Raw genomic sequence first — 26,872 nt, 5'->3', positions numbered from 1 at the left:
CATGGTAGAAGCAGCCCAGCCACTACAACCAAACTTTCCAGTCACAGGACGGTACATATGTTCTAGGATAAGATTGCACAGTTTTTATCAGTCATGTGCCACATGTGAACCATTTAATATTCCAAGACCTGTTAGCAGATTGCTAGGAAAGCCTTTGGCCCAGGAGAGATCAGAAAAGTCACACACCAGGCATTTCTATAAAAATAACTTTATTTACAGAAAGCAAACATATTTACAGGCTCTCAGTGAGAGCTGCTTAACTCTCTACATGCCTACACAGAAGGGAAACTGAAACTAAAACAAGTTCAGGCAAGTTCCTGCCTTAGGCAATGCAACCATTAACATGTGAAAAGGGGACAATTAAATTCAACCTCTTCACCCAGCCAAAATGATTAGTTACCATAGTAACCTTAATCTGTACTAGAAAACATATTAACAAGACCCACACTTGGAACATTAAAAGAAGTGGAGCTCCAATTATAACAAATGCAATTTCATTTACATTTAAATTTAAATTAAAAATATAGCCCAGTCATACATTTGATAATTTCCCTTTCTTTTATTAAAAAGTACAGTATGATAACAACTGAGGACACAAACAAGTTTTTTAGGGGCAACACGCAGCCCTAAGGCCTCAGATTTAGTGAACCTCTGCTCTAGGAGCACACGTTTTTCCATTTATATAAAAATGAGACACAATTGTTTGGACAATGCCAAACAGTGCTCAGCAGTGACTTGAGCAGATGCCTTGAAAATATTGTTTGTGATGCATGGAAGTGCTATGCTGACACAATTCAAAGGAAAGTGTTCCCAAGGTAGAATGTGGGAAAACCACCCATCTAGCATGAAATAACGTTTTTTAAAAATGCTGGAAAATGGGAATGCTTGCTGCAGAACATGGGAATGCTTAGCATTCATTGAAATAACTCAACTGCTTTCATGTTAATGCATCCTGATGAAGGAGTGAAGAAACTCTCTCCAATTTCTAGATACATGCACAATTATTCTGGCAAGGCAGCTGTGTTTCTGACTTGAGTTTAATTTTTCATTGCAAAACCGCAGAATAAACTTAGCTGTCCAAAGCTGTGATAAGACAAGGTCCAGCTGAATTTGTAGGGTAATATAGCCAGCCAATCTCCATCTTACTCTGGGAACTGATTTGTAAACACATTTACTCAGATGTAATTGCATCACTTTTTAAATGATTTGTGCATTGGTAAATTTAACAGTTTTGGTATGACTGAGCAGCCAGGCAGTGAACAAGCTAAAGTGGCCTAGATACTTCGCTACATACAATATGCAGGCAGGTTCAGCATTATAATCCAACTATAGAGACTAGAACTGAAAATACCGCTTTGGAGATTAAGGTCAGAAAATAATTTCAGGGGAATCTCACCATTTTGAAATTTGAGCCTCAGCTCCCAGTGTGTATGTTGATGAATATCTGTGACTGAGCTCTCAGACTGCATTATGCTACAGTTTTCTTAATCATGGTTTTAAAGCTAACCAACATAAGATAAATTCAAACAATATGGTTTACAAACTATCATTGATGGCTTGATATATCAAAGCCAAACAAACCACATTATGACTTTGCTGAAGGGGCGAATTCAGCTTTCTTGAGTTTGGAAGTGTTGCATCTACTGAAAACTGAAGTTTTTATAGCCTGTTGTGTCAACGGCTAGTGGTGGTCTGTAGAAGTTTCTATGTATGGCGCCCCATTCCTAGGAACACACATACATGCAGATACCCAAATAATGTCCCATTTGTTGCATGACACTTCTGTAAGAGATATTGCAACTGTAGCAACATTACTCCTATATTGATTTACATGCAGCATTGATGCTCTTCGCAGTTTTTAAGGAATTAAAAAGCCATGCTATACATCCATACAGAAAAGGAAGTACAATAAATTCAGCCACTCTAAAGTACTTTGAAATGTTGTAATAGCTGTTATTACAGAGATACACGGGTGTGTGTTTCTTCACCATGCAGAAATTACGCATCCAAGATACTTTGTGTCTATAAATGACTAATAAATGACTTTATTAGTCATAGACTAATAAAAAAGGAATAGGAAATACTGCAAAGCTTATCTTTCTTTTTTAATGAGTCAAGAATGACAGTGCTTTGAGTCTGTATAAGAAGCTCAGTTGCATTCCATAAAGTGTATCTAAGTGGCAACTGGATACACTAATAAAACTACATCGTCAAGTGACAAAACTTTTCATGGCTAATACTGCCTATTCAGATAGATTAGAAATCAAATAGAAATAGTCAAAGCTCAAGAAATATCTGGCTAATACTAAAACTCATCCCCAACTTAATTTAATACTTAAACTCATTCCCCAAAATGTTCTGGTACCAGAACTGAATATAAAAAATCCATAGCAAAAGTCTTATTGTAATTGTTAAATAGCTAGACGTAAGAATACTTATGCTGATCTCAAGCAAATTATCCTGAGATGTACTAGCAAATTCCATTTATCTTTGCTGCTCCTATCCTAGAACCAACCATCAATATTGCAGAAGCATAATATTTCTGTTGGATCCTTCCGGTCCATCTAGTTTCACATTTTGCTTACCGCTGGAGCCAGCTAACTGCAACTGCATCCCATCTTTTAGCTTAGGAAGAACAATGGAGCAGGAAAGGTGATTGGTGCAACGTGTACCACCAGTGACCTCATCATCCAACAAGGATGTTCACTGACACTGATTTATCCACTCAGTCACAGCATCTATGCTGGTCTATGACCATAAAAAAGCTGGCTTTGATTTGATTCCAGTTACAGCATCCAGGAATGCATCTGTGGCTCCACCTAGCAAAATTCTTCTAGAAAGCAGACAACTAAACATAAAGAAAAAATCTTTCTTTACTTTTGCTTTTCAATAACAGTAACATAAAGACTTATTGCACAAACAAGTAATTTCATTGTGCTCAATGGCTGTCTTCCATGAAAGTGGCTACATTCATTTACAAGCTACCATAAAATATTTGGGAAATGAAATTGTATGAAAAATAGAGTTTAATAGGAATGCCAATGTCTTTCTTATCATCTGTCAGTTTCAGCATTTTTTACTTAACTCGGCCCTAATAGATAGACAGACAACTTACATCTATGTCTGCACTGGACATGAATATTTAACTTTTTAATATGTTGATTTGCTGTTTCCAGAATTTGTTATGGTATTTGGGAATCTTAGATGTAGTCATTGTTGAAACAGATTATACTACCTGCAATGACTATCCTAATTTAAATGCCTGTGCTTCACATCATATCTTATCCTAAAACTGGGATAAATAAAGAAAATCTCAGCATGCTAATAATTATTTTTTTCATGTTGTTTAAGCAATAATATTAGAAGGCCCTTCATAGATATGGCCTATTTATTTATTATATGTGTTATGTTAATTTTATATTTATGTATCTTCTTACTCTGTTACATTTTGTTTCATTTTATTCCTGCTATTGTAGCTGTAAGAAAAAAAAAGTCTCTTCTCATTTCTTCTTGTTTTATCTATCACCGTCTTTGATTTTAGAAAAGGAGAAGTCTGCCTGCATACAGTATTTTCTTCCTTCTTGTTCCCCTATTCTTGAATTTCCCTCCCTGTTCTTCCACTGTTTTTCCACTGCATCCTTAGAATTACTTGATCTTTCCCCTCACTGCTGAAGAGATCATGTCTTTCAAATAGAGCTATTGAGATTGACCTGACTGCAAACATACATTGTTTGAAATTCTTCCTGTTTACACTCCTCAGGACTGTTGCTAGGTGCCTATGACTCAGTAAGGCCTGTACTGTGAATCCTCTTATTTAGCCCTGTCCCTGATTATAGCTCCACCTCCCGACCACCAAAGCCCTCCAAGATGCTCCTTCTGCCATTGTGTTCATGATTTCCTTTCCTTGTATGTGTTGTCCCATTGTCTTCAAGGCTTACCTATACAAGAAGTTTAAAAAACTAAACAAAAAGGGTATCAAAATGCTGTGAAGAATGAAGGTGTAGCAAGGGAGAGGCTGGAATGTCTCCCAATTCTGGAATTTAAAATAAAGTGTCATTGCCTTTTACCCTGTCTGCTACTTTTTTAACCATATGTTTAACCTGATTTTTTACACAGAAGTTTGGTGTTCTGTACTCAATTCTTGATCCTGCTAGAATAATTTAAGACAGCCCCCTTCCCCACCCCCACCCCCCCGTTTCTCCTTCTCCTTGAAACCTGTGCTGAGAGATGCTTCCTGCTTCCATAAACTGATCAGCACAGGAAAGGTAGAAAGACAACAAACATCTTAGCATGAGGGCCTCCTTTTAGAATATCAAACAATCAAAGAATCTAAAACCTGTCAGACAGAACCCACGATCTGGCAGAGATAGCAGGGGACAGAATGCTTTTGTTCTTTAAGGCTCATTCAGAAGACCCGAGAGAGAGAGATCCCTGAAACTAACAAATAGGTGAGAATCAAGCAACACTTCTCACCTCCTCTTCCATCAAGGGCCACATCCCTATATAAGGGCTGGTGAGAAGATACACATGTGGCCACCTTACAACCAGCATACTTTGTACTCTGTACATGCTCTTGAGAAAATAAACTTTCAACCTCTGTTCCAGCAACTGTCTGCGTCTTTTCATTCCCGGCTTGGGACAAACCCTGGTAAGAATTCCTTCTAACAATCCCTTCATTTCATGCAATCCCACACTGCAAACTATTAGGTTGGAAATGATGAAATTATTACGTGAGCAATGATTCAAATCCTGGTCTTCCTGCAGAAAAAAAATGCATTAGTAAGGTTATATGAAAGATCTATATGTATACTGTATATTTTCTGAATCAAAAGGATATGAATGGGACAGCTTGAAATGCTATCCCAAAACCTTTGTCACCAGAGGTAAAGAGTGCTGCTGTGATTTGCTGAAGATGGTTTCATTTCTGCTGTTGCTTCAGAAATGTGTCTCTCAGCTACTCTCCTTCTCTGAATTATTCCAGCCAATAAGAACACAAAATAAGACATACCATGCAGCTAAGAAGTTTTGTTTATGGATAGCAGAAGGGAGGGAGGGACAGAGGGAGGGAGGAATACAAATTATAAAAGAAGATAAAAGAAGGCACTGGCTTATATAAAAATTTCATACAGTACAAATTATGAAAATTTAAATAGAAATGTACATTTGAACAGTTTGAAAATTACAATCTGGGGACCTGCACACCTACTCAATTTACTGTCCAATTGATGTTGATGACTAATGGACAGCTTGAAGGCCTTGCTCTGTGTTTTCATAGTTCTTAACTTTAAAGTGAATATAAACTGGGCATTCCTTCAAATATTAGTCTGTCTTTTGTAAACTAAGTAAGTATGCAGGCCAGCAATGCATCCTGTCACAAATTCTTTTTAGACTGAGAACTAGAAGCACTATCCTCACCCTCAAAAGGAATCATGAAGAAAGCCAATCTATGAATAGTTCCCTACCTGTTTTTAAAGTCCACATAAATGAAAGCACCTGAATTTTAGAGGGGATGAAAAAATTGGCAAAGCATGAATCATGGTTTTAGACCATCCAAACAGACCAATTCCTTGTAGTACAAAATTTATATTTTATTAAAGCCTTTCTCAGCTTGGTGCCTTCCAGATGTGTTCAACTCTATATCCCAGAATTCCCAGACATCATAGCTATCCAGCACATCTGGAAGACACCAGATGTGCTTGGGGAAGCCTGGTCTATTGCTAGGATACTGACTACAAAAAGGAACAGACAGAAGCAACTTGAAATAACACAATGCTTTTAGTCATCATGTTTGGCTTACCTACATGCACCAGAGCTTTTCCTTGGCTGACTCAGAAATCTGCACTTATTTGGCAGTTTTCTTTTTGCCCATGCCTAGCTTTTCCACTTATTTCCGGGGGAGAAGCATAGGCTTAGTCTTAAGACACTAAGATTTAACTGATTACATTTGTGTTTGTGAAGCCTGTAGTTTTTCATACTTCTCAGCCAAGTCTTTTAGGACCAGTTCCTTTCATGAACAAAGTTCTCTCTGGTAGTAGAGGCACACATCAGAAAACTTTTATTTCCCAGAAGGCAAACTATTGAGCTTGCTCCCTGCCATTCTTTCTAGCTTCCCAATATACTTTCTAATAGGACAATCAGGTCTGTGCTGCAAAAATCCAGATGACCACTAGATAGAAGCAAGCAATGATATAGAATTCTCTATATCTCTCTGCTCTCATCTGCTGGACATCTGGAATTCTGCAGGCCAGATCTAGTAGCCCTATTCCAAATAAACTTTAGCTGTACCCACTAATCACTTTTTTAAAGGTATGGCAATGGGGTCTAAGTGGGGGAGGTATGAAAGCTTCCCATTTATATACTTTAGTTATACAAATGTTTATCTATATGAGTGTAGAAGACAAGCCGGCTGGTGACCATGGGCAATTACTGTCTGCAACCATATAAATGCTTGGGCCCATCTGTCTCAACATTGTGTGTGTGTGTTTTGCTTTTTGAAGACACAGGGTTTTACCTAGATACACAAACATTTCAGGGACCAACCTTGAATTGAGATTTCAATGAAATCAAACCCAGCTCAACACACTGGTTTACATTATACCCACAGTACCACCTTTTTCCAAGTAACACATTTTATTAAAAAGACATAAGCTGCCATGAGCTGCAGCCCACTTCATCAGATGCATGGAGTGACTAAACTGATGTAGGGTTTAAACTGGGATGAGCTGGGGAGAAGGGAGGGGAAGACAGGTTAGTTATGCAGATGCATGTTTCATGTGAGAGATATTACAACATAGGAAAACTGTAGTATAAGCAAAGCTCTAATGTTACACATATAAGCTCTAGAACAAAGAAAGTACTACTCCCCCAGCCTCCAAGAATGCATTTAAAAAGGAGAAAATCTTAGTATGATGATGTAGCCTTTAAACAAATAAATAAAAAGGAGAAAATCCTGGTGAGATATAGCCTTATTCAATTTGCACCACTACCTTTGGAAACCCCCCCCCCCCAATCTAATTGTAGCTATCAACCATCTAATATAAATATATCTTCCCATTCTAGTCTAAATAATCTTACACTTAAATTCTCATGACAAGGATTGGTTGGAGTTTCAGATAGGATCAAAACATTTTGATCCTATCTGAAACTCAACTAATCCTTGTCATGAGAAAACAGCAGTGTTATATTTCTGCAGATGACCAAGCTTTTGGTGAGCAAGAGCTGCAGTTTTTGAGGGGCTCAGATTGTAAAGTGGGTGAGGATATACCACATATGCAGGCAAGGCTGGGTTGGGGGGGATCTTTTTAAAAAAGAAATGTGATAGGCCTACAGTCCAGTTTTCACTCTGTTTTCTACCCCAAGGTATGGGAAAAACAGAAATGGGAAAGAGTGCTTGAAGGCTGTAAAACGGGGGGCTCAGGAGCTGTAGATTTTCTATCCTTGCCAAAGTGTATCTGTTGACTTTTTACAAATAATGAGCCTCCTCCCAGCAGTTATGCTGACAGCATAAGCAGTGGAGAACTTCTCCCTCCCGCCTTCACGTTGGCATTGGGTACAGCAATGCTGGCCTGGCAATACGCCACGTGTCCTGATTAAAGTTCACCCTAGGAATGGCCTGGGAAAGTTCACACCTCCTCTGACTATGGCTTGTATGTCCTCAGGGAATCCACAGCCTGCTTTGAGGGTGGAGGAAACTTTCTTGTATATTTTTCAGCAAGGCTGGGCAAAGCTGGAACATTTAACAAAGAACTTAAAGTACTTTGATAGCCTGAGTATTTCTTTTTGGGATTGACGCCGGGGCCTCTTTGAAGCTACAGATACAATTTATTACTTATGAAAAATCAAAGAATTAGCTTTGGCCTGAGCTGTTTTGGAAAACTTACGTTAAAATATTGCTTGGGCTTTTATTTCCAACAATGACAAGTAATAGTATTTCTGGAACAGCTAAAATGTGAAAGACTTATTCCTAAAAGTTCAAATTAACATTTTCTGCAACAAACAATGAGAATGCTACAATGATAAATTTTACCCCTTGGCCAAGTGGAAATGAGCAATGAGTTACTTCTTTCCTCTTTTAAAGAATATGCTTTATAAGAATTGGATGCCAGTGAACAGGGTTGGCTGTTTAACTGTTCTAAAGTAGAGTAGAAATAAATGTAGCCAAAAACCCGTCTCAAACAGCCACTGTTAATGTTGCTTATAACATTTTCAATATAAGTTCTTCTACTTGAAACTCCTCTAAATAATAGATGTGGGTGGACTGAAAGATTTGTGGTCCAGGGTGTCCAAGGCAAGCTTGGCAAATTGATACTTAACATTAAAGCTTTAAATTCCTTAGCAAGGATGAAGATTTAGGAAACAAATAAGCCTAATTTTGGATCCATCTTTTGCCAAGATGTGAAGATATGCCACCGAGGCAATGCAGTGAAGTTAAAGCACGGGTGGGGATTTGATGGTTCTCCAGATGTTGCTGAACTATACTTCCTAGCATATCTTCCCATTGGCCATGCTGGCTGGGGGTGGTGGTGCTGAATAGCAATTTAGCAACATCTGGAAGGCCATATGTTTCCCATCCTTTCATTAAAAGAACTGGCAATATGAGCTGCTTTCATTGCTTTGTCATTTTTCTGACGTCTAACCTTGATATACATTTTTAAATACATTGAGATAGATCTACTTCCAGAATCTATCCAGGTCTTCTGTGGCATGTGAGATTTAAGACCAACATTGGCTTATTTATTTCAGTGACACTCTCCTGAGTTCCATCCAAAACACTGACCACTGAATACCTTTTGCTTATTCTGCAGCTGAGGCAAAAAGCCAGGTTCCTTCCTTCTATCTGAACATAACATCATATGGAACTGGAGTGCTGACATAAATTCAAGATTATGAGAACAGAAGAACAAAAGTTTTGAATCAAATTTGTGGCAGTGAAAGAGTTTTTTGTTTCAGTAGAATATGATTGAAAACACTTAGACTGAGATAACTGATGGGAGTAAAGGCCAAAGTATGTCATCTTAAGCTTAATCAATAAAAACTAACCAAGAAGGAATCTGAGCTAAAACTAGCTAAACATTTTTATTATTTTTAATAGGAAAAACTTTTCAGCGACTCAGTAAATCAAGGAGATTAGGATTCCATTATGCTATCAAGACAAAGGAAAGGAATTCAGATAACTCAGAGATACTAGATGGAAGTTGAATTTGATGAATGAACACCATTAATTACTGGTTATCCTGTGATTGACCCACATTTTTAAATTAACACCTGGAAGAAAGGCTGCTTAGACAAGCTAGTTCTTCCTATTTATTCTTGTAAGTTTTGAGGTAACAAACTTCCTGCTCTAATCCCAATTAGGTAATTATTTCCCTCTTTTGTCTTAGCTTAATCCTCATTAATATGTAAACTTCCCTGTCTGCCTAAACTACACAACTCGGGGAGGGGGGAGGGGGGAGAGGTTGAAGGGCTATAAAGCTCGCCCAATGAAAACAACCCCTTTGATTGCATGCAATTTTCACCCTACCCTTTTGGCTCACCACAGTAGTTGCAGAAGGAATCTCTCCATCCCTGTAAATTTACTGGATTTTCATTAATCCACTCTTCTTATTAATTCTAATTTTCTTCTTTTGTGTTTCACTTTTTATGTATCTGGCCTGTAAATTCAAATCTAGCTGGCAACATTATTTAATATACATAAAGAATTAAAAATGGTTCTATTAACCCAAGTGCTCAGTGGTCCTCAAAAATTATAGTGGCTACAATGACTCAGGTATTGTGATTTTATCTGTTTGAAGGAATTATTATTAATTAAATTAATTAATGTATCAGTGCCATCTTTGTCTCCCATGCCCATGATGCTTTTTTATCCATACAAGTTAGCAAACATTCAAATAAATAATGGGGTACAGTGACGATTTTTGTTTTCTAAACTAAACTACATTACATAGCCTACATAGGGCTATGTAATGTAGAATAAAGATAACTCTTCTTGTTTTGCAGAAGCTAATTCCCTTTTAAAAATGATTTTTAAACAATAAAAAGTTTGGGACACAGATGCTGGTCAACACTAAGAGATGTATTTGCTGATAGGCATCCCTCTGCCTGTCTCTATGTTGAATGAACTGTACATCTATAAATATGGTCCAAAAAAATCTCTTTCATCATAATTTGATATCATAATCTGATATCATCATCATCATCATCATCATCAACAACAACATCATCATCATCAACATCATCATCTCCTCATTCAGTATGTTTTTAACTCCTAAACAGAAGCAGAGAACTGGTACAACAGATTCTCTGTTGGAGAAAGGATTGTACCACTTCATGTGTCTGCTGGTTCTTTACTTATAATCCTGAACTGTAGATCAGTTGTTCAGGGAGTCAGTATATGCTATTTGTTACAATCGTCTATGCAATGTACTAAAGCTGCCAACAGAGGCATCAGAATATAAGGTCCAAGGAATAAGACATGATACTGAAGGAGGAATTAGAGAGGATGTGGAAAGTGAAGGCCAAAGTGGTCCCAGTGGTGGTAGGGGCACTTGGGGCTGTGACTCCCAAGCTGGGAGAGTGGCTTCAACAGATCCCAGGAACAGCATTGGAACTCTGTCCAGAAGAGTGCAGTGCCAGGAACAGCTAAGATACTGTGCAGAACCCTCAAACTACCAGGCCTCTGGTAGAGGACCTGAGGTTGAGGAAGAAACATACCACCCATAGCGGTGAGAAGGGAATTTTTTCATATATATATGGGTTGAAATGTAGAAGCAGTGAAAGACTTTGTATTTCTAGGTGCAAAGATTACTGCAGATGCTGACTGCAGTCAGGAAATCAGAAGACATTTAATCCTTGGGAGAAGAGCAATGACAAATCTTGATAAAATAGTTAAAGCAGAGACATCACACTGACAACAAAGGTCCATATAGTTAAAGCAATGGTGTTCCCATAGTAACATATGGCTGTGAGAGCTGGACCATAAGGAACGCTGAGAGAAGGAAGATCGATGCTTTGGAACTGTGGTGTTGGAGGAAAATTCTGAGAGTGCCTTGGACTGCAAGAAGATCAAACCAGTCCATCCTCCAGGAAATAAAGCCAGACTGCTCACTTGAGGGAATGATATTAAAGGCAAAACTGAAATACTTTGGCCACACAATGAGAAGACAGGACACCCTGGAGAACATGCTGATGCTGGGGAAAGTGGAAGGCAAAAGGAAGAGGGGCCAACCAAGGGCAAGATGGATGGATGGATGATATTATAGAGGTGACGGACTTGTCCCTGGGGGAGCTGGGGGTGGCGACAATGGACAGGAAGCTCTGGCATGGGCTGGTCCATGAAGTCATGAAGAGTCAGAAGTGACTGAACAAATAAACAACAACAAAAAATGGGTTGAAAATGTTAACAAACGGCATAGTAGAAACAAATTTGTAGCAAGTGATATAATAAATCATTTTATACTGGCTTCCTGGAGGTGGTGAACAAGCTCAGTGGTATGAATACTGTACTATTAACAGAAGGTTGCTTTGGTTACAAGGTAGGCAGGGCCTGACAAGTTAGCTGAATGCTTCTGAACTCCAGAAATCCTCTGTCAAAGGAGAAGTTGTTTGATTACCTCTGTACTGTTGTAGGCAAGACCTTGTAAAGAATGATTCACAAAGGCATAAAAAGAACAGTCAACAACTACTTAGTTGGTTGGGATTACAAGCTTTTGGCCACCCAGACAATAATGGAGACATGACTGGAAAACATGTCACCAACAGAAGAACTCATTTCTGTTGGTGACAGAACAAACAATGGAGAGTCATTTAACATCATTCTCCATTGCTTGTTGTTGGGAAATATAACTAAATAATCTTGTAGGAGATTTAAAGAATTTTTCATGCCATGGCTTCAATGCAGCTGAATTGCTATGTCTCCAAACAGTAACAACCTCACTCACTTTCAGTTAAAGATAACTATGACCTAACCATTCTCCTTCTTTTTTTTACCCCATATTAATTTTCAGAGCAATGGTTTGGCTCTGCAGTTTAACTGTCTAGCAAGGAATTTCAGTAGCATCACAAGACTTTCTGAATTAATGATCTTCATTTGAACCAAGCAATTATGCACAAAAATTAGGACATATGCACAAAAATTAGGGCAAATATCCAAAGTTAATATATATAACAAGCTATCATGTTGTTATATATATTAGGTGTTTGTGTGGGTGTGTGTCTCTGTGTGTGTGTTTATTTATTTAGGACAGAATCTAATTTGATAATGAAATCTAACATTTCATTGGTCCAGATCTTCAGAAATAGTGAAAGACAAAGAGGAGGATTAGGTTGAATTAGTTGTCATTTGACTTTCAGGTTATACCTGGGACTGATGGGACAAGCAACCTGTAATAGATTATTCCTATATTGCTGAAAATATACACCCAGTTCTTTGATAGAAACCACAGAAGTTAAACTATTTAAAAGTTCAGGGTTCATATGACTTAAACAGGTCTGGAAAAACAAAGGTCCACTACAAAACACAAGCTACTAACACATGTATAATAAGCACAGAATTCTTGCTTAAAAAGAATAAATTGTTGTGAATTCTCTTGTTTTCAAAAAGACATGAATCACAATGAATGAAGTGAAACCTTTAAATGGACCAACTAACTGGTATATTCCACAAAAAACATGTCAGGAAACACTTGGCATATAAAAACCAAGGCTAGAGTTGCCATTAGGCAGAGTGAGGTACAGTAGTTTCCTCAGATGATGGATGCTGAGGGATTGTTGTAAAATAAAAATTTAAAAACTCTTCCTCCTTGATAGTATTTGGCTTTTTTGTTCACAATGATTCTGATAGACTGAAAATAATTTTGCATGAATTTATTCATGAGGATCAATGTGGGTTTTTATCTAAAAGACAGTTACAGGACAATGTTAGAAATGTGTTGGACATTTTGGAATACTTGGAGCAACATAATGAAAAACAAGCTGCATTGGTTTTTTTAGATGTGGAGAAGGCCTTTGACAACTTGAATTGGGCTTTCTTGTTCAAGGTTTCCAAAGATAGGAATTTTAGAGATAACTTTATAAAATGGATAAGATCAATTTAAACTTCACAGAAAGCACAAATAATTGTTAATGGAGATCTGACAAAACCCTGTGAGTACAAAAAGGAACAAGACAGGGATACCCACATCTCCTCTCTTGTTTATTATGGTTCTTGAAATACTGAATGGAGTTATAAGACAAGATGAGAGGATTGTGGAAGTAAAGATTTAAAAATAAATTTATAAATTAAGAGTTTTTGCAGATGACTTTGTGTTGGTTTTAGAATCTCCTTTAAAGGTAATTGAACCATTAATGGGCAAATTAAAAGAATTTGATGCATTAGCAGGTTTCAGGATCAATAAACAGAAGAAGATGTTAACTAAAAATATGAAAATAGATCAAATAGAATTGATGAATAAAACAAGTTTTAAGATTGAGAAGAAGGTACAATATCTGGGTATTACTACAACAGATATGAACTGTATATTATTTTGAAATAACTATGTTAAGACATGGAATGAAGTTGAAAAAGACATGTTAAGATGGGAGAAATTACAATTGTCATTGCTGTGAAGAATTTCTGTGATATAAATGAATCTTTTGCCTGGAATGATATTTTTGTTTCAGACAATACCTGTTTTGGCAATTGACACACCATTTAAACAGTGGCAGAAGGATATATCTAAATTTGGGTGGCAGGAGAAAAAAACACGAGTTAAATATAAGGTGATACAAGAAGCAAAGCAAAGAGGACGGATTGAGCTTATCTGATTTGAAATTGTATTTTGCAGCTTCCTGTTTGGTTTGGATGAAAGAGTGGGTGCTGCTGAGAAACAGAAGGCTCTTGGAGTTAGAAGGACACAACCTGAGATTTGGGTGGCATGGATAGTTATGATACAATAAAGTAAAATTAATGTGGATTTTAAAAATCATTATGTTAGATGTGCCATATTGAGAATATGGAATAGATTCAAACCCAGGCTGTGCTGTCAAACCCTCTGTGGCTGTCAGCACAAGAAGCATCTTCTAGATGAGAAATAATATGCAAACACAAATGGCTAACTTATCATGAGATACTAGAATTTTGTCAAGGGCAATGTAAAATAAAATCAGGAGAAGAACTGGTGGCAGAGGGATATAGCTGTCAATGGTTTTCCTGTTTACAGTTATCAGAAAGATTCAAAGCAGACAAAATAATTTATGGTATTGACTATTCTAAGACTGACTTGGAAAAGGAATTATGTACAAATGATGAACTAAAATGTATAAACTTGTATTGAAATTTGAAACAGAAGAAGTGAAAGAATATATGATAAAGTGGGCTAAAAATCTGGTTACAATATTCAGATGTAACAATGGGAAAATATGTGGTTGAAAGGACTGAAATTTACACTATGTTATAATCTTAAGAGGATTTTTATAAAATGATGTACCATTGGTATACTGTATGTCACCATAAAATTTGTCTAGAATGTATAAAGGCACTTGAAATTTATGTTGGAAATGTGAACAAGAAAAGACATTTTGTCATGTTTGTTGGACGTGTAAAAAAGCTAGAAAATTTTGGATTCAAATACACACACTGATTCAAAGGATTTTAAAAATTAATATACAATTGAGACCATAGGTTTTTCTTTTGGGAGTGATGGACAAACAGTTGGAAAGAAGTCATGGAACTTTGTTTTTATACATGATACCTGCAGCAAGATTATCGTATGCACAACGATGGAAAGATTTGGCACTACCCACAATGGAGGAATGGTTGATGAAGATGATGGAATTTGCCGAGATGCCTAAATTGACTTCTTTGATCAGATAAAAGAAAATATCTATGTTTATTGCTGCCTGGAAACCCCTTATAGACGTTTTGCACAAAACGGAAAAAAAATGAACTTATGATTTATGGTTTTGATGATTAGACAGGATAGATTATAGAAAGAAGAGAATTATGTTGTAATCATAGAGCAAGAGGTAAATTGTACTTATAACTGCTGTAAAGAAGATTGGAAACTACTTCTTTGTATCTTTTCCCCCCTCTTTTCTATTTGTCTTTTACTTTTTTTCCTTTTATGCACTTTTAGCTTTCTCTTTGATTTCTTTATTTTCTTTTTCTTACTTTATATTAGTTTGTATTAGTTTTTATCTTCCCTTTTAAAAAATCTTTAATAAAATATATATATATAAAAGATAGTATTTGGCTTTCACCAAATTTTAGGAGAATTCCATTGCTTTGAATACCAGCTGGGAACTGTCCTGTTCAGACTATGAGGTGGCCAGGCAGGGTTACTAATAAAATTCTTTATTGAATAAACTATTTACAGTAGCAAGTTCTTGCAATAGATTAGGGCATGTAATTCAATCAAGTCCACCCAGGTGGCAAAGGACACCCAGGCAACACTGCAGAGTCAGACTGAGGAAAGGCAGCAAGGCAGAACTTGGCCAATTCTCTGATTGAAGCTTCAAGGCTGGAAGGAGCTAGGGTGCATGGCAAAGGAGAGGCTGGACACTCGGATTGGTGTCCTAGCACGCAGGCTGGATCAGGCTGGCATACAGAAGCTAGACAAGGCTGGGCTGGAGTATCTGGGCAAGACTTGGATCTGGAGATGAGGCTGGACTGGACTGGAGTGTCTGGGCAAGGCTCGGTTCTGGAGACAAAGCTGGACTGGACTGGAGTGTTGAGACAAGGCTTGAACCTGGAGACAAGGCTAGACTGGGCTGGAGCACTTAGACAAGACTGGGATCTGGAGGCAAGGCTGGACTGGACTGGAGCGTTCAGGCAAGGCTGAGAGCTGGAGGCACACCCAGATCACATTGAAGCAAAGCAACGAGGCTTGGAGCTGAACGCGAGACTGTGCTCAACAGGAACGGTGGAGAGAGGCTCTACTGGAGTGACCTGAGCAGGAGGCTGTTCCGCAAAGGCAGAAGGCACTGGCGCTGGTTCCACGCTGGCTACAGGCAAGGCTTCCGACGCTGGTAAGGATTCTCCTGCAGGTGCTGTGAGCTCAAAGGAGTGGATGTCTCCGGCAGCTTGCTCTTGGCGTCCCTGCCTTTTTATTTGCTCCCTTTTGCGCCATTTTCCCTTACCAGCCAATCACGCTTCTTTTTCTTTTGCGCACTTCTTTGCTCTCCTCTCTCGAGCACTGATTGGAGGCTTCAAATTTCCCTCCAGAGTTTGTTCAATCCTCTCCTGCGATTTCTCCCACTCTGCTGAGTCACTTCCTGGTTTAGATCCTTCAAGACCTTGCTGATAGGTTTCGTTTTCCCCTTCTGACTCCGAATAAGTTTTGTTTTCGGAGTCAGAAGCAGGCTCAAACCTCACAGGAATTCATCTTCTACTGAAGAATTGGCAGCTACGAATCATAACTGTTCATCTATTAAATGCTTTGTGGCCAACACTTGCCTTGTATGTGCGGGTAAGAAATATATTTTCCATTCTAATAAATGAATTCAGCTGAAAAGAATTGATCTAAGAGTTTGTGGGTGTTTCCCTTCAGTATCAAACCCTAACATTTCAGAAATAATGGAGATAAAACATCCCATTGAAGCATTTTCAAGCATGTATAAAATGTGTTGTTCTGTTTAGACATTTATTTGAAAGACATTTTGTTTTGACTTGCTGCAAAAAAAAAAAATTGACTCATTGGCTTAAAACAGCCCTAAAGATCATATGCTTTGGGAACATCTTCAGCTAATAATTATTTCAAGACACACCATTATCAGCACATCATCAAAGCTTTCAAATGGAGAAGGGAATTCTTAGTTAAACTAAGGTTTAAGATTGGCTACCAAACTAGGCTTAAATAATAAGAGAAATATAAGGCTTCTGAATGCCTACCAGTTGGCTTCTCTGACATACACACTCACACACACACACACACACACACAGTGCAAAAGCAATCCCCAGAAGAATAGTTATGAGAATAACAGTCGACCTACAAATCCAGAGAATTAGGGAACACATTTATTTTGGTTTTTAGGTAGATTTTTTACATGTTGGCGAAGTAAAAATAAAAATCTGTTCGAGCACACGTGAGAGCAACATAGAGCTCTCCATTGGCCAGATAAGGAATGGTTGCAGATACCTTGCTTCTCTTCTCTCACCACCATGAACATTAGTTCTGTAATTTTAGCGCACTCTGGCAAAAGGAAGCATATTCCTTAGCACCTCCATCCATAAGGGTATATGGAATTGTCTATGTCATTACACTGTTGTAATTTGCCCTGAGTACAAATCAAACCAGAGGCAGGCCCCCAAATTTCTAAATCAGGAATGCATGTTTTTGAGCCAAAAATTGCATGAAGCTTTTCAGTGGCACAGTTGAAAAAGTATGCAGAGTCATGATAGAATCTACATGTGATTTAATTTGGATTAAAATTAAATCCCTTGCCTTTGTTTATTTCCCTTTCTATCACGTTAATCATCACTTTGGCAGGTACTCCTGGAAAGGCTCTAGATAAAAAGTTTTCTCAGGCTGCACTATGTCCCTGGTCCAGTTTGCATACTCCAATTCTCAAGAAACTAAGAAACCCACAAAGAAATGATATTGTGAGATATAGATAGTTCAATTTGTATACCACCCAGCAATGTCTATTTTCTGTTATTTGTTTTCAGCTATCAAACAAGATATAAAATCCTACATTTGTTGATTTTAATTGTTGTCTGGAATACAACTGCACCAAGTTCAAACACAACTAACATGAGCAATTCATTAATACCAAACATGGCAAAAAGAGTATTATCTCTTAATGCCTACTATTACTCAGCAGTAGTTGATGCGATGTGGTGTGTGTAAACAAAGCAGATTATAAAATGGTATCTTAAGATGGGAAAACATGGACCTGCATTTCCCTGTGGATTGATAATAGTTCATTTGTTTGCTAAAGCGGACCCTGTATCAATCCTGTGAACAAAGTCACCTTCGCCCTTCAAGATGAATCACACGCAAATCCGTTCAGTTCTTTAGAAATGAGCAGCAACAGAGTTTTTCTCCTTTTAAGCTATGACACTAAGACATATTTTGTTCTGGCAATTTATGAAAGTCAGGATGGATTGGATTGTAAAAGAAAGCCAGCTGAACATTGCACATGTGTTCCAGCCACTATGCATTTCTATTCATATTGCAGACACCTTAAATATAAACTTTAAAAATGAATTTATATGATGCATAATCATTATTATTGCATGGATATTTGCATAATGTTGGGGGGAGGAAGTAGGTAATGGACACATCATACATGGAGAACCCCTAAAAGAAGTAGCTATTTTCAGGCACCTGGTCTGAGGCTTCAAATCTGCCAACAATGGCAAGGTTCAGAGGCAGAAAAATGAGCGATGTTCCAATAACTATTTCCACTTTTTAACTTAAATCAATGCCCACAAGTTTCCTATAAGCATTTAGGCTGGGAAGACTAAGGAAATAATCATGCCTGATACACATGGTGATGTGTCCCTGGTCACATGAAACCAGGCATTTAAAGCCATAGCAAATGCTAAAAGTGGCCTTCAGCTGCAAAATATGTAGCCACATTCCCACCAGCCAACAGATCAGAATGATCAGCTGGTCACCAGGAAGCAGATTATAATTTTCCCACTGCTGGTTAGTGGTAGAAAAGCAGTGATTCTGAAAGTGATCACCATATGGCAAATGACTAGATTTTCTCCTTCCTCTTACTTAACTTGAGGGAAAGCTATATTATTTTGTCCTCCCTCCTAGCCACTTTGCTGAAGATCGCAGTGAGGAAAGTATAAGAGGAAAACAGGATTTGATATCTGTGTTGTTTATACATGTGTGTATATTTTCTGCATCTATAGCCCCAAAATGAGCAAACATTACACTCTTGGGTCTAAACTTTCAGATAGTCACTTTCTTTCAGCCAGTCTGTTACAGGTAGGTTACGTGGGTGGGGAAATAGAAGAGGGGGTGCTCCTAGAGGAAAGACCGAATAGTTATCTAAGGAATGAATTAATAAATACTGTATCCGAGCCAAAGTAGCTCATATTTATCCAGTTATTCTTGGATGGAACGTTTCTGTCTTCATATTCCATATTGAGAACCAGTTTGATGTAGTGGTTAAGGCATCAGACTAGAAACCAGGAGACTGTGAGTTCTAGTCCTGCCTTAGGCGCAAAGCCAGCTGGGGGACCTTGGGCCAGTCACTCTTTGTCAGCCCTAGGAAGCAGGCAATGGCAAACAACTTCCAAAAAAACAATTCAGAAAGTATTTAGGACATGACTTTTTCTCCCAGGTTGTGAAATCACTTAGTCACTCACTCAGTCACTCCCTCACACACTTCATCTTAACTCTTAACAGGGTTGCTTTGTGGGGAAAATAGGAGGAGGGAGTATTAGGTATGTTCACCACCTTGAGTTATTTATAAAAATAATAAAGGTGGGATAAAAATTAAATAAATAAATAAACTTTCTTCAAGAACTCACAAAGAATGCCAACATCTCAAGAGATATAGGCCATTTTGTTTGAAATCTCATGAGATTTTATGCAGAATCTCAAAAGATTTTGAGAAATCTGAAGGAGGGGGTACCGAAGGAGGGGTGCCCCAGGCTATTTGCAAGAATACATACATTTTTGTGTCCAGTGTGTGAATGTTTACCATTCTCTAAAGTGAGAAAATCCTATTTAAAAATAAATTGATAGGAATATGAATTTTCAAGACCACTTCTTGCTTTATGCCCTTTGTGCCTCAGAATACAGGTTCACTGATTCCTTCTCCTACCTTATTGAACTTGCTTCCATCATATTTATCATGATCATTCCTTTCCTAGCTATTTATCATTAGCTAGGAAAGGAAGGTCTTAAGATGAAGTAATTACTCACAATGCCCATTTTGTTGTTCTGGAGATCTAATAGTGATGAATCAGGCCAACTCCACGTGGACCAAGTTTAGGCAGAGGCCTGTACTCCAGTATTATTCTTTCTAGAGCCCTCCGCTCATTGGTGAATGGCAGTGGTATATTGTACTTCACAGACACAAACATGTGAAGAACTTCATACATATGTGTCAGCTGAGGTCACTGGAACTGTTTTTGACGGATGGGTTGGGGATGTCAAGTCAAAGCAGTATATATTAAAAATTAATGTTGAAAGTGATTCCAACCGTCCTGAAAATGAAATGACTGTTTACTGATATTATAGAATGGTATGTTCCGTTAACACACACAGACTGCATTCATAGATAATGCTCAGCCAAAAAAAGAGAATAAGCCAGTCAATCTTGCAGAGAAGCAACGTAATCATGACTTATTTACCCAATTCCTAGTTTGTTTTTCCACTTCATCTGCCAGTATTAAAAGGAATGGAGAAAGCATAAAACTTGGACTAACCCATGGATAAATTAGATCCCAAGTCAGACTTAAAAACAACAAATCATAGTTTCAAATTGTGGCATCTTTGAAAAAAAAAACTACCCAAAACAAAATAAAAGGTCTCTTTCTTGGGATGAATTTGCATATCCCCAAAAATTCATTATAACTTTGTATTATGTTTTAATTCTGCCATGCACATATTCCATCCACAAATCCAGAGACAAACCACACAATCTCAGATTCTGGAAATTTATTGAATTTCTAGGTGGAATTTTTCTGCAGCATCAAAAGTCTCACCAGCACAAGAAGTTGTATATAGCTGTTGGAACAACTGTAAAGCCATTAAGGATTTAAAGATGACAAGTGGTTTTCAAGTTACAATTAAAAAAAAAAGAATGATATAAGTCAGGCCCGGGCATGAAATTCCTTACTATTCTTAGCTGTCGTGATATAATGCAATAGTGTCACTAAATATATATATGACTGAGATTTCTGATGGGTTGGAGAACATTGCCTTTTTCTTTTCAGTTTAATATACCACTGAAAAATCAGTGGGAAGTCACATCTAAAATGTCTTCCTATCCTTTAAAAAATTTCTAATTCACTGGTGATTTATCCCAGATGTCATGGAAATACCCCTTAAATGGCTGGCTAAGAATTCTGGGAGTTGAAGACCAAAATATATGGAGGGTATCTGGTAAAACTCTTCTATATGTAAAATATAGAATCCAAAATATCAGATTCCTCTTGTAGGTGAACAGAATTTAGGCAGTGTTAAGCAACATTCTGTCTTCACCTAATGCTTTCAGGAAAATGATATTAATAAACATGCATTATAGGCAAGCAACAACCTTTAATGAATTACTGAATTTAATGAATTACTTTTGTACAACATTGCATAATTGTAACTAAAAAAATTAATTGCCCAATGCTATAGTAAACTATAATCTAACAGTTAAAATATTGGGACTGGGAAGAATCCAGTTCAAATTTTAATTGAACTATGAAACTCACAGTAAGATTGATGAAGCCATGTGAACAGATGACATGGAAGACTATGGTGTGATACAGCCAAGGAATCAGTTGATTTAAAAAGCACACATGTACTCTAGTCAATTGATTTATAAAAGCATTATAAGGGTGAACTGTGGGCTTGAAAAGAATGCAGGCTTGGATAAGGAACAGAAATTGTTGAGAAGGGAATTGTTGCTGTAACAGTAGTATTTGGCCAAAGAAGATTTTGATCTTGCCTGTTAAACTGCCAATTACCTAAATAAGAAGGACCTGCTGGTAAGTTAACTTCATTCTAAAGCCCTCCTGTTGGACAACTGCCAGGTTAAGAAAGTAAAGCCACAATCAAAGAATTCTTCAGACAAGTGTCCCTGAAGAAGAAATTAATTTAGGAAAGCAAACCTGACTAAAAGCAATAAATCATCCATCTTACCTAGGGGAATATTCCTTACTACAATCATTCAGAACCCCGCCCCTTGCAAGTCTTACTCATTAATTTTTTTATTTACTTTTACTTTTATAAATTTATTTATACATTTATTCACCACCCATCTCCACCTCATGGGGGACTCTGGGTGGTTTACAATAAAATGCAGTTAAAACCATTTCAATACAACAATACAATAAAATAAAAATATAATAAAATCGAAATGGCAAAAGATTTTAATCAGTCCGTGAGTGTAACAGGCCCCTCAGATCACTTAGGGTGCTAGCCATCCCCAGGTATAACTATTCCCCCTCCCATTCCAAGCCTGCTGAAAAAAACAGGTCTTCAGTCTTTTTCGGAAGTCCAGGAGTGAGCAGGCCTGTCTCACCTCTGCAGGGAGGATGTTCCAAAGGGCAGAGCTACAGCAGAGAAGGCACACTTCCGAGACCCCGCTAGATGAAATTCTTTTATAGACGGGGTCCGTAACATGCCCTCCCTGCATGACCGGGTGGGGCAGGTCGATGTAATAGGGATGAGACAGTCCCTCAGATATCCTGGCCCCATGCCATGTAGGGCTTTAAAGGTAATAACCAACACCTTGAATTGGACCTGGAAGCAAACTGGGACCCAGTGCAGCTCACGCAACAAAGGTGTTATGTGTGCAAACCTTGGAATGCCCAAGACTGTCTGCGCGGCTGCATTCTGAACCAGCTGAAGCTTCCAGATACTCTTCAAAGGTAGTCCCATGTAGAGCGCATTACAGTAGTCTATATGGGAAATGACCAGGGCATGAGTGACTGTTCGAAGGGCCTCCCGGTCCAGGAAAGGGCGTAACCGGCGCACAACACGGAGTTGTGCAAAGGCCCTCCTGGCCACGACTGCCACCTGCTCTTCGAGCAGGAGTCATGAGTCCAGGAGGACCCCCAAGTTAATCCTCCATTGGTGAAAAATATGACCAGAGTACATTCATGTCTAGATAATAAAGGTATGTAGCTTGATTCAGTATGATATAACAAATTATAATTCCATGCTCACGTCGAACCCAGATACCTTCTTATCTGCTATTGCTGCAAGGAGATCCAGAAGCATTTAATTCTGTTAACCAACCAGAATTTATCATTTCATTTGAACCCTCAGTTGTGGCTAACCTTAATTATGGTTTAAGAAAACAAGCCAACTTCATACACCAGTTTGCTTCAATAACGCATAGATAGATTCACAATCTTTTTCTAGATTCGGACAGAAAAATAAACTGAAGTCATTTAAAAAAACAGCCATGGAAGCATCTGATCCTCTTGAGGCTATTCCAAAGGAGAACAAAAGCCAATGAGCCCATCACTCAATGTGTTGCTAAATCATAGTTGTTTTTTTATCTGTTCAATTGTGTCCAATTCTCAGAGACTGCCTGGACAAGTCCCTGCAGTTTTCTTGGCAAGGTTTTTCAGAAGTGGTTTGCCATTGCCTCCTTCCTAGGGCTGAGACAAAATGACTGGCCCAAGGTCACACATCTGACTTTGTGTCTAAGGTGGGATTAGAATTTACAGTCTCCCAGTTTCTAGCCTGATGCCTTAACCACTACACCAAACTGGCTCTCATTTTAGATAGCTTAGATAGTGTTATATATGAATGAAGCCCTGGGCAAGCCGAATCATTTTTTATCAATGAAGCTGAAATAATTTTTGCTTACAGTAGTTAATTTATATTAACATGAATCAAAGATTGGAATAACCACTGAGAAAAATTAACAACCATGTCCTTTTTAAACTACCGCACACTTCATTTATTACTTTTCTGATACTTGGCTTTCCATCTGGAAGTAGCATTCCCATTCTTATTCAGAACCTTATGCTAGAACACAAGAGGGCACATAACAAGTAAGAAATCTGCAATTTTGCTATTAATTTGGCCGTTGGCATCATCCTTCCAATTTCAGCTAACAGTTCATAAGGCACACTGAAATAAAATAAAATACTAACTTTTCTCTAATGAATTCTTACAAAAAATAGAGAACTATCAATATATCCTATTATCATATCTGGAGAACATGAGAGATAAGACAGGATTTGAACAGAGACTGCCTTTAGGCGGATGTCTGAAATATGAGGCACTAACATTTTGTTTCAGTTTAGGAGCGTAGGACAACAGAATAAGAGAACGTCCTTCCTCTTGAACAAACCAAGGTGCTCATCTCTGATCCATTCCATCTACCCGTTAAGTCCTTTTTCCAAGTTAAAGCACCTCCAGAGCAGAAAAGAATGCAATATATAGGAAGGGTGAAAGTTAGCAGCATCTGTGGAAAAAGCTAAGAGCCATGGTTTGTACAAGTAGAAGAATATTCTATCAAGACAAAACTTAGCTTTTAGGACAGCCCAATATTCTTAGAAATTACTAAAGCCATATGCACCACTGTTCTTTGGTTTTGTTGTAGCTGGATGCGCTATTTTTGCACATTTGGTTGATTACTATTTATTGTAGATAAACAGGAAAGAGTTTCAGAACTGCAGCTGACTTTGCTAACGGGTCTCCTAAATACTGAGATATTGTACCATTTTTATAGCTCAATTGTACTTTTCTCTAATTAGTATTATCACTTGATGGAATTTGTGATCTGTTTTAAGGGATGGAAGAATAATCTGCAGGACTGTTAGTACTATGCTGAATAGCTGAAATTATTATTATTATTATTATTATTATTATTATTTAATTCCTAATTTATTTAACAGCAGCCTTTCATTTTGACACATGCAGTTATTCTAAGTACATTTTGTGAAGTGTTTCATCTGGAATAATAGTTGACTTACATTTTCAGAAGTATTTGGTTAAGAAAAACTTGCATGATAAATGGAATTTCACACTAGAATCTTATTTTAATCTGAATTCCTCAGACAGTACATTCCTTAAATTACAGCTTCTTAAGTATTGTAGATGGATGAGTGGGTGGTATTAATAACTAAAATTTGATAAATGATATTAGCAAAGGACTTCTAAAATGCTGGTTGAGTGCAAAACATACAAGGCTTTCCTCATCCAAAAATTACATGCAGCATTTGGTTTTTAACAAAGGGATCAGATTTTCTTCATCCAACTTTCTTAAAAAAGCACAAGGCTTTGCAAAATGTTCCCTACTTTAATAGCAATTTCAGAGACATCAGACATTTATGTAACTTCTGGTTTGACCTCTTTCCTGCTACTATTGAGATATAATTTCAGATACTTACTGTTAAAAAATGTTTACGTTATCAAACACTGGTTAAAGTAATAATAAGTTTGTGGCATCCCACTTAGTGTAAGGCTATGTTGTTGCATTTACACATATTGAATATTAATAAATATAATTCAATGTATAAATGCAACATTTATGTTAATAACTGTTAATAAACATTTAATGTTTGTTGTTAAGAACAAAGCATTTCACAGAAATGAATGACATAGATTTGTCTTAGTGCAAAACGATATATATCAAGCAATGCAGCACCACAGTTAACAGTGACTTATTGTACTAAATTAATTCCTGGTTGCTTGTATTTCAGAACATTATGCAGGCATTCCTGGATTAGGATTTGCCTTCCTTTAAAAAGTGGACTTTGTGGTTAAATGCCATGGGAGAAATTGATTGAAAGCATTGGCAGAAAAATGCCATTGGATGCATTCTTGTAAATAGAAGGCAGAGTTGTATATTTTAAAAACGTCTTCCAATATCTTCTGCTTTTAATGTCTCTGATTTTATGCCAGCACTCTTAATATTGAGGCTGTCATTTATAAACAACAGTATTGTGGTTAGTACCTTATTCTACAATATAAGACTCAAGAAAGAGAGGGGAAGATCCCAGGGGTAACATGTACAACATTCTCGATTTTCAAAAGCCATATACTGCTTTTAGAACACATGCTCAGGATGCTCAGTTCAACAAACTTTCTCCCACTGTCAAACCTCTATCTGATTAGTGTGCTTTGGGTGAGCCAGCAGACCAAGCCTGCTCTCCTGTAAAACAATAAAATGCAGAAAGTTGTTCTTTCCAAATGTTACAGTGAAGTATTCACAAGACAATCAGTAAGGCCTTTTCTGATGTTAAGGGGAAAAAAAAAGTTTAGTCTCCTTTATGGTACATATATTTCATGGCTTTTACTCTTTTTTCTTCTTCTTGCTCTTGTTAAACTATTTAAAATGTTAAATAACAATTTCAGTTTTTTTCCCCTTTTTTCATTACTACTGAAAGGAAAAACAGCCTTTTGTAGCCACAGATGTTACATATTTTCCAGTAATTTAAGCAATCCTCTTTCATTGTTAAAATAACAGCTTGCTACTTGCCATTGGAAAAGACCCGTCAACTGAATAGTACCTCAAAAAGTAGCAGCAGTTCAGGACTGGTGCTGTGCCACCCTTGGCATGTAATTGAAGGATCTGAGAGAGATTGAAAGAGAGAGCCAGAGATTTCTTACCTTGAGCATGCAAGATCCAGAGAGAAGAGATCAGTGGAAAAGGAAGAAAGTGCTCTGATCAGCTGCCGGTAGCATGCCGTTTGCTTTTATGGTCAGGAGGGAGGAGCTGCTGTTCATTGTTGGTGGGTAGGCAGACAGTAGCCCGAGACCACGAGGACAGTAGATGCTGCTGTCTTTCAGGAGATGGCAATGGAGAATGCATGACACCCAGGGGAAAAACAACATCCTGCTTTGGTTCAGTTTGCCCAGGATATTATGAGGTTTGGGCTCAGTTTTTACTTTGAAATGTGAACAGTGTATAGGCACAATGGTATAAAGTCTCCATTCTTTTGGTTTGGGGGCACTGTCACCGGAAAATATTTAAGGATGCTCAAAGCAGGCTGTTTTGTCAGCAGACCTTCATTACAGCGTCTGACTTACCAGTTAGCATACTACCTGTATTTGCATGTTGCACGAAATGATAATGGTGGTTTTAGCTTGGTATGAAGTATAGCCCCTGCGATTTGTAAACCATGATTCACAGCTTAGATGGCTGTGAACCAAGCCATTATGGTATGTTCAACCAAATGCAATTAAGGGCAACTAAAATGATCAAAGGGTTCAAACATCTTTTCTGCAAGATAAGCTAGAATGTTTTCCAATAG

The 26,872-nt window shown here is 37.7% G+C and overlaps 1 protein-coding gene across 1 annotated transcript in view; it reads right to left on the bottom strand.

The window, feature by feature from the left end:
• COL8A1 (collagen type VIII alpha 1 chain) overlaps positions 1 to 26,295 on the bottom strand; it is a 124,313-nt gene extending 98,018 nt beyond the window's left edge. Inside the window, exon 1 of the mRNA XM_063305628.1 lies at positions 26,229 to 26,295. The gene's annotated coding sequence lies outside the window, so the exon portion shown is untranslated. The remainder of the gene's footprint in view (positions 1 to 26,228) is intronic.
• Between the last annotated feature and the right edge of the window lie 577 nt (positions 26,296 to 26,872).

The sequence above is a fragment of the Candoia aspera genome, chromosome 5, assembly GCF_035149785.1.
Source record: "Candoia aspera isolate rCanAsp1 chromosome 5, rCanAsp1.hap2, whole genome shotgun sequence".
NCBI classification, from domain to species: Eukaryota; Metazoa; Chordata; class Lepidosauria; order Squamata; family Boidae; genus Candoia; species Candoia aspera.
Note: the sequence above shows the minus strand (reverse complement) of the source record. Positions and strands in the feature narration are given on the sequence as shown.